The 9,158-nt window shown below is 45.3% G+C and overlaps 1 protein-coding gene across 4 annotated transcripts in view; it reads right to left on the bottom strand.

Annotated features, from left to right (window-relative positions):
• LOC110316610 (amiloride-sensitive amine oxidase [copper-containing]) overlaps positions 1-9,158 on the bottom strand; it is a 24,018-nt gene that overhangs the window by 11,271 nt on the left and 3,589 nt on the right. The gene's annotated exons all lie outside the window — the stretch shown is intronic.

Genomic DNA, 9,158 nt, shown 5'->3' with positions numbered 1-9,158 from the left:
GTTGGGGAGTGACCCTTCCCACTCAGGAGGTTGGGGAGTGACCCTTCCCACTCAGGCCTTTGCTCAGTTTTGCCACTGAAGCTTTCCCAACTCTGTGGACATTCAAGGGTCTGGGGCTTTCCCAGAGGACCCTCCCCAGCCTGGAGAGGAGAGTCAGGGCCTTTGCTGACAGAGAGGCCTGTAGAGCAGATGAGGAATGGGCTAGGGGAGGGAGGGAGCCAGGCACGGTGGTCGGGGCAACCTCTCAGCCGACTTGCTAGCAGTCAATCCGGCCATTTCTGAGGCTCTGATGGCTAGAAACCAGGAGTGTCTTTATTTATACAGGTTTCACAGAACGAAGTCCGACTAATGACTAGCCAAGTGGTATAGAATATGTGCTTGACTTTTCATTATATATCCAGGAGTAAGTTCAGTTACAATTAGAAAATACAAATAGAACAGATTATTAATTATTATTATTATTATTAGCCCTATAACTCCAGTTTAAAGAATCTAAAGAATCTCTCCTCCAGAGCAAACACATTTTTATACAAAAGCCTGTTTTAAGTTTGACATTGTTTGCTGTTTTAAAGCATTCTCACAAACAGAATATCTGAAGCAGTCTTCTTATGAATAAAAATTACTAATGCCTAACTCCTTTTACTGTATGTTTGTTTCATCATCTATGCTATGAAATAGAAAAATTTATTTTAGTCAGTCCCTTATTTACTGAGTTTATTCCTCCAGGAGTGTACCCTGTATGACCCCCTATCTAAACTACATTTTTAGAGACCTCTAAGCCTATAATAAAAAGAGACCTTGACAGTGTAACTATTCTCCTGGCCAGTCAGCGTTGTCAGTTGTCTCTGTTTGCCCTGCACCAATTACACCGTTTGAGTTTACTTAGAGGCAGATACCCTAAGGAGATTCCTGGAGCAATGGCCTCATCTAGCTACATGCTTGTCTGTGCTTAATGACCTCCAGGGCAAAAGGAAGACTTCCAAATGGTGTCCAGATAAAGTGACTTTTAGGATCTTTCCTAGGAAAGATTCAGACATAATTTTTCCCAGGAAAAGACTCAAACTGAATCACAACACAGAAAGTCCCCAAGAATGCAGGACACAGAGACTGGAACTGTGTGAAGCAGCTTTGCTGGCTCCGTGACTCTCGCTGTTGCCAGTGGATGTAGCTGTGCCACAGGGTTAGCATTATATAATGAGAACTCACAGTGTGTGGAAAGGATCTCTGAAGGCTGACTGCTGTCCATTCCAGAAAAGGATTGCCGGTTGTTCTCAGATGGTTACGAGGATACGAATACAGAAATGTTAGCAAGGTCTAACACAGTGCAAAAGGATCCCATGGCCTCTGCCAGTCATCTCGTCAGAAGAGCAACAGCAGCATAGATGAGAGGCTACCTCATCCAGCCCTACACTTATTTCCCATGAGCCACCTGACCTCCTCAGCTGAGGAAGATGAGGATGCTGCAGCTTCCAGGCTGCTGCTGACACTGACTCTGATCCTGACAGGCTTTGGACCAGGGCTGTGGCCATCATTTCTCCACTAGCTACACCTGACTGCTGGAAGTGCTTGGGAAGGAGGAACAGTCTCTGTCCTGAGAGCACTTTCCTGGAGAGGGAAAATGCACACAACACACTCTGGGGGTCATTGTGTACCCCTAGGGTACATTTATTCTCCTTCCCTGCTCCACTCTCTCATTTACTCCTTGCAACTGAACCGTTGCCCAGACCTTGAGATTTTCCAGAGGCTCACAAGCACTGAATTTGGCTTCTTGACAATATATTCCCTAGGAACTCTGGCTCCATACAAATGCTACTACATTGCCCAAGAGTGAGCCAGACCTCTTTGTCTACTCTCTCTCTCTCTCTCTCTCTCTCTCTCTCTCTCTCTCTCTCTTGATTGCTCTAGAATGTTATAAACCTGGTTTATGTTAGTCTAAACCATTCAGATCTGCCAGAGCCTCTCCCACCTCATAAAGATCATGACCCACCCTGGGGCTCAACAGTGACTCTAACAGTCCTTGCTTAACCAAATCCATCTCTTGGCTTTTCTGTGGACATGTTCCTACCCAGACCTATGAATAGGCCACCAGTTACTGTGTCTTGCACGCCACCTCCCTCAGTAATGATTGCCCTTTCTTTCTTGCCTTCTAATCCCCAACTTTCACAAGGAATTCACCCAGCGATGACAAGCGTCCCTGGTCTCTCATTCGAGCTAGTCCTTCATGGACTGAGTTCTGTGTGTTATTTCAGGTGATACAGCCTCTGTCTCAAAGAGGGATGGGTATCTAAATTACTGTCTCTCTGCCTCCACAGCACTTAGACAGACCCCATCTGTCCACACATTCCAAAGCTTTATAAGCCTGGTCACAGAAGGTTCTTGATTCCCCATTTACAGGGAGATGCAGAGCATTACCTGCCTATCATAGTTCCCATGATGGACCATTATCCACACTCCTATCTGCTTGCTGCATTATGGATGCTCCCTGCTGTATTAATGGGCATGAAGTGCATCTTCTATCACTTCCCTCTTCTCTTTCTTCCTCCTCATTGTCTGATTACTTCCAGAAATTTCAAGTTTCACAGTTCTAGAAATGGATCTGAGACAGGGTCTAATGAGCACACTTTCTCCCTTGCACTCTGCTAGCTGTAAGAAATGGCAAGTCCATACCTCCATCTCACCCTCCCCTCTTCCTTTGTTTCCTTACAAGCCACCATCATGGCTCTTTCTCGTAATTCCTCCCTTACACAAGCAACCCCTTTCTGGGAAGGCAGACAAGCCTCGGCTGCATGTCATATTACCCACATCAAAGATGAAGCAACAGCTGTCACAGCCCTGATTATGGCCTTGTCCCAAATGTATTCCTTTCATGAATGATAATGTTTTCTAGTTTGCCAGTTGATTCGGGCATGTCTCTTACTTGCACACCAAACCTCATCCATCAAGAAGACATGTCATTCCACATCACACGGAGGAAGACCGCCTCCCAGGGATGTCTCCCAAGGGTGCTCTGCTGTTGGACAGCTTCCTCCTCCTGCTGCATGTCCTGTCGCTCATCATGAGGAGCGTGCAACTGCCATCACAACAAGGAGACACACTATCCAATTGCCACAGGAGAAAGGTAGCCACACTGGGATTGTCCCTGCAGATACTCACTCTAGGATCCATCAGTCCTCATTACATTCCTTACCACCAGTAACAAGGGCCATGAGACAACTCTTCCTAAACTCTCTCTCTCTCTCTCTCTCTCTCTCTCTCTCTCTCTCTCTCTCTGTCTCTGTCCATCCCAGTTCAGTCAGTAACTGTGCTGTGTGAATTTTCCTGGGGAGGCATGAACAAATGTTCATTCACCCAATTCCTACACGACCTTGGTGAATCAATGGTATTATTGAAGTTCCATACAGAGACATGGCTGAGGGGCTACTTATAGGAGCATGGGCAACTAGAAGACAGTTGCATCACTGTAAGAGTGGGTGATGACATTTCTGCCTGGTCCTTGCTGCTGAGGCAGACCCATAGTTGGTCAGCTCCCCTGAAGATTCCATATCCTGATACACCCTAGAGGACCCGCTGCACTCAGAGCAGTTGAGGATCGGCTGCACTCAGCGCAGTTGGACAACAGCTCAACTGCTCCACAGAAGATCCAGCAGTCTGAAGGCCTCCCAGGAGATCTACTGCAGCCAGGGCAACAGATCAGCAGCCTTTCTGCCCCTCTGAAGAGCCCTCAGTTGGAAGGCAGCACAGGTGGTCTGATACAGCCAGGGCCACATGCCTAACAGGAGACCTGAAGTAACCCAGGGGCAAAAGAGGCAGACTCTATACAGTCACGAAGATCAACAAACACCAGGGATATCCAGATGGCAAAAGGCAAGCGCAAGACCATAAGCAACAGAAGCCAAAATACAGGGGCATCATCAGAACTCAGTTCTCCCACCACAGAAAGCCCTGAATACACCAACACACCTGAAAAATCAGGAATCTGCCCCCAAATCCTACCTCATGAAGATAATAAAGTCCTTTAAGGAGGATATCAGTAACTCACTGAAAGAAATACAGGAAAACACAGGCAAACAGGTAAGGAATTGAATAAAGCAGTCCAAGACCTAAAAGTGGAAGTAGAAACAAGAAAGAAAACACAAATGGAGGCAAACCTGGAAGTGGAAGACCTAGGAAAGAGATCAGGAGTCACAGACGCAAGCATCACCAACAGAGTACAAGAGATGGAAGAGAGAATCTCAGGGGCAGAAGATACAGTAGAAGAGATTGACACGACTGTCAAAGAAAATTCAAAACATAAAGAACTCCTAACCCAAAGCATCCAGAAAATTCAGGACACAATGAAAAGACCAAATCTAAGAATATAGGAATAGAGGAGAACAAAGATTCTCAGTTCAAAGGACCTGAAATGTCTTCAGCAAAATTGTAGAAGAAAACTTCCCCAACCTAAAGAAAGAGATGGACATAAAGGTACAAGAAGCCTATAGAACACCAAATAAATGGGATCAGAAAAGAAAATCTTCTTGTCACTTAATTATCAAAACACTAGAAGCCTGGTGTAATTCTCATAGGTCTACCTTTGTATGTTACTTGGCCCTTTTCCCTTGCAGTTTTTAATATTCTTCCTTTGCTCTGTGTATTTAATGTTTTGATTTGAAGTGTTAGCTAGAACAATAAGACAACAAAAAGAGATCAAGGAGGTACATATTGGTAAAGAAGAAATAAAGATATCACTATTTGCAGATTATATGATAGTATACATAAGCAACCCCCAAAATTCTACCAGAGAACTTCTCCAGCTGATAAACAACTTCAGCAAAGTGGCCAGATATAAAATTAACTCAAATAAATCAGTAGCCTTCCTTTATACAAAGGATAAACAGGNTGAGAAAGAAATTAGGGAAACAATTCCCTTCACAATAGCCACAAATAGCATAAAATATCTTGGGGTAACTCTAACCGAACAAGTGAAAGACCTATATGACAATAACTTCAAGTCTCTCAAGAAAGAAATTGAAGAAGATCTCAGAAAATGGAGAGAACTCCCATGCTCATGGATTGGAAGAATTTACATAGTAAAAATGGCCATCCTACCAAAGGCGATTCAATGCAATCCCCATCAAAATCCCAACACAATTCTTCAAAGACCTGGAAAGAGCAATTCTCAAGTTCATCTGGAAAGGCAAAAAACCCAGAATAGCAAAAATAATTTTTAACAATAAGAGAACAGCTGGGGGAATCACCATCCCTGACCTCAAGAGAAAGTGGGAAAGAGCCTTAAACTCATTGGCACAGGGGGAAATTTCCTAAACAGAACTCCAATGGCTCATGCTCTAAGATCAAGAATTGATAAGTGGGACCTCATAAAACTGGAAAGCTTATGTAAGGCAAAGGATATAGTCAATAAGACAAATTGGCAACCTATAGATTGGGAAAAAAATCTTCACTAACCCCACATCCAATAAAGGGCTAATATCCAAAACATAGAAAGAACTCAAGAAATTAATCACTCCCAAAAAACGAACAACCCAATCAAAAAAATGGGGTATAGAACTAAACTGAGAATTCACAACTGAGGAATCTTGAATGACTGAGAAGCACCTAAAGAAATGTTCAAAGTTCTTAGTGATCAGAGAAATGCAAATCAAAACGACCCTGAGATTCCACTTTCTAGCAGTCAGAATGGCTAAGATCAAAACCTCAGGTGACAAAGCATGTTGGAGAGCATGTGGAGAAAGAGGAACACTCCTCCATTGCTGGTGGGATTGCAAACTGGTACAACAACTCTGGAAATCAGTCTGGTGGTTCCTCAGAAAATTGGAAATAGATTTCCCTGAAGACGCAGGTATTCCACTCTTGGGAATATACACAAAAGATGGCCCACCATGCCACAGGGGCACATGTTCCACTATGTTCCTAGTGGCCTTATTTGTGATAGCCAGAAGCTGGAAACAATCTAGATGTCCCACAACAGAAGAATGGATACAAAAATGTGGTTCATTTACAGAATGGAATACTACTCAGCTATTAAGAATGAGGACATCCTGACTTTTGCAGGCAAATGGATGGAACTAGAAAATATCATCCTGAGTGAGTTAACTCAGACACAAAAGAACATGCATGGTATATACTCACTAATAAGTGGATATTAGCCAAAAAAACAAAAAACAAAAAAAACAAAAAACAACCCAACAAACAAAACCAAACCATACAGAATACACAAGATACAATCCACAGAATTCAAAAGGCTCAACAAGCAGAAGTGTCCAAAGTGAGGACTCCTCCTCAGTCCCACTTGGGAGAGAGAAGAAAGCAATCATACGTGGGGAGGGAGGGAGGGACTAGGGAGGAAAGGTGGATGGGGAGGGGGGAACCTGATCTGGTATTGGGTGAGGGAAAAGGACTGAAGCCCTGAGGGCAGCAGAAAGAATGTAAACAGGCAACCTCAGGAAATAGGAAGTTCACTATGTATCCCTGACTGTCCTGAAAACTTGCTCTGTAGACCAGGCTGGCCTGGAACTCAGAAATACTCCTGCCTCTGCCTCCCAAGTGATGGGATTAAAGGCGTGCACCAGCACCACCTGACTTCCCCAGTTTTTTAAGTCTTCCTCCAGGGTGGATTGTTAAATTTTGAGGGTAGAGCAGCACAACATTCCCAGAGATGACAGTGCCTAATACAAGGAACATAGGATAAATGCACCAGGCGGGAAGCCTCAGAGTGACTCTGTAAGTATGCAAGGAGAGATCTGTGACATGCAAAGGGGTTTTGTGTTTTTACTATAAGGAGCACATAGAGCAATGTTACAAGAAAGGATAGAATGAATGAGCCTAGGACTCTATCATGTTGGCTTTCTTGGGATTTTGCTACAATGTGTCAAAAACCAGACTACAAAATAGCAAAAATGGATTCTCTCATAGCCATGGAGGCCAAAAGCCTGAAATGAGAGTATTGTCAGAACCACATTCCCTCTGCAAGGCCAAGGGCTGGATCCTTCTCGCGTTTTCCAGCTTCCAGCATTGGCAGTATTAGAAAGCCAACCTCTGTCCCTTGGATTTTAGATGCGTTTTGCTGGCTCTTGCCTTTCCTGGTGTCCTGTCCTGCCCCTGTGACTTTTCTAATGGTCGAGGGGCACCAGTCACGCACTAGCTCATTGCCCATGCTACTCCACCTCAAGCAATCCATCTGGAATGACCCTATTTCCAAATAGTCTCATATTCTGAATCATGGGAAGTACATGGTTAACATGTGCAACCCCACACGCCCTCTTCTCCCACCTCATTGTAATGAGCCTGTGCAGAGCACAGGAGTGGCTCCCCAGTGCTCTGGTGTGGATGGCTGGAGCTCTGAGATTCCTCATCGAGGAGCTGTGTCGAGTGTGACAGGACTGAGGAGCAGGAGAAGGGCAGGGAGGCGTGGCTGTAGAGTCACACAGCTGACGTGAGTGCTGGGTTCTTAGGACACGATGTGAGGCACTTTGTGAGGTTCGTGTCACTGTGCTAGGGAAATGAGGAGAGTGGGAGGCTAACGCAAGGAACGGAACGCTGGGACTGTGAGGTGAAGGGTGCTTAAGGAGACCCAGTGGAGATTTAGGAGAAGGAGGATTCGAGAGAGGTGCCCAGGGAGCAGGCAAGTGAAAAGCTAAGGTGACACCATCCTTTTAGACTATGTGAGTGGCCCATGCTGGCTTTGAGTTTGTGGCAATTCTCTTGCCTTAGATACCAGGGCTGGCTTACACCATGCCTAGCAGAGGCCACTGGCTTTGACTTAAGTTTAACCAAAATGGTGGATGGGGGAAATGAGCTGTAACATTCAGGCTCTATGGCTGTGCCGTCCCTTCTCCCAGGCCCACCATGGCCTTGCCATCCCTTCTCCAGGGCTCACTGTGCGGCACGCCCAACTTTTAGTCCTTTCATGTTGTTGATGATCTCAGCACCTGACCCACAGTCCTTCCGTCCCGCAGTTAATGATTGGTGGCAATTACAGATAACAGCTGGCCAAAGATTGCAAGCCCTTGCCCGTCATCTCTTCAGTTGCCTGTCTTTCTTAAAGGGACAGAACTGAAGGACTTAGGGACAGACGGATGCCGTCTGGGAGTTCAAGTGGGTGACACTGTATGTGAGTTGGATCCAGAGTCCTGGAGCCAGAATGCTGATGTAAAGCTTGACTTAAATGTAAAAGCTTTAGGAGACACTTGCCAAATGCCAGGCTCACCGGGAACAAGGTTCTGCCTCCTGCTTTGCTCTGTGTGATAACAGACCCCAAAGGAGACTTAGTATTGTTTAAAATTTCATCTGAAAGCACAAAATTTCTTCTAAAGATTACTGTGATTCCTAAATAAAGAGGACCACGACATAGAACAAAGTATATAAATAAGTAGTGAGAAAGGTGACTAGGGCTGGAAGGATTGCTCAGTGGTTAATAACACTGGCTGCTCATTCAGAGGACCCGGGTTTAATTCTCAGAACCTACATGGTGATAAACAACCATTTGTAACTCCAGTTCTGGAGGACCCAACATCCTCTACTGGCTTCTGTGGACACACATGGTACCCAGATACATATGCAGGCAAAACACACACACAATTTTTATTTTTGTTTTTAAAAGGGAGATCCCATAAAGGGGCCACTGTCTTCTGGTCTCACTTTATAGCTCAAACTGTCCACAATATCAAAAATTTACAGAGGCTATAAAGTAAAGCCCATTACTCTCACTTCACACTTGGAATTAGCTTTGCTAGTAGTCAGTGACTGAGAGGGGGAGGCCAGAGCCAAGGGGGAGAAAAGGCTTTACAATGCCCAGTCAGACAGAGCCCAAAGGGTTACAAGATCCCTTCCTAAAGGACACCCTCATTCACATTGAGTCACCCCACTTCTGACCAGGGGGCCATGAAGACCATAGGGGTTGGACTCTAGCCATTGTGTTCTCTGAAGAGAAGGGGATGTCCTCAACAAATCCAACAGAAATCGCATGCTCAGTGAGACCCTGACCCCTTCTGAAACCCAACACAGCAGACAGGATGAAAATACGAAAGACACCAACGGGCTCCTTACACTTAGTGCCGACAGACAGGCACTGAGACGCCTTGGCACTGAGACGCCTTGGCACTGAGACGCCTTGGCACTGAGACGCCTTGGCACTGAGACGCCTTGGCACTGAGACGCCT

Source organism: Mus pahari, chromosome 2 (genome assembly GCF_900095145.1).
Source record: "Mus pahari chromosome 2, PAHARI_EIJ_v1.1, whole genome shotgun sequence".
Taxonomy (NCBI): domain Eukaryota; kingdom Metazoa; phylum Chordata; class Mammalia; order Rodentia; family Muridae; genus Mus; species Mus pahari.
This window is presented reverse-complemented; position numbering and strand designations above follow the sequence as displayed.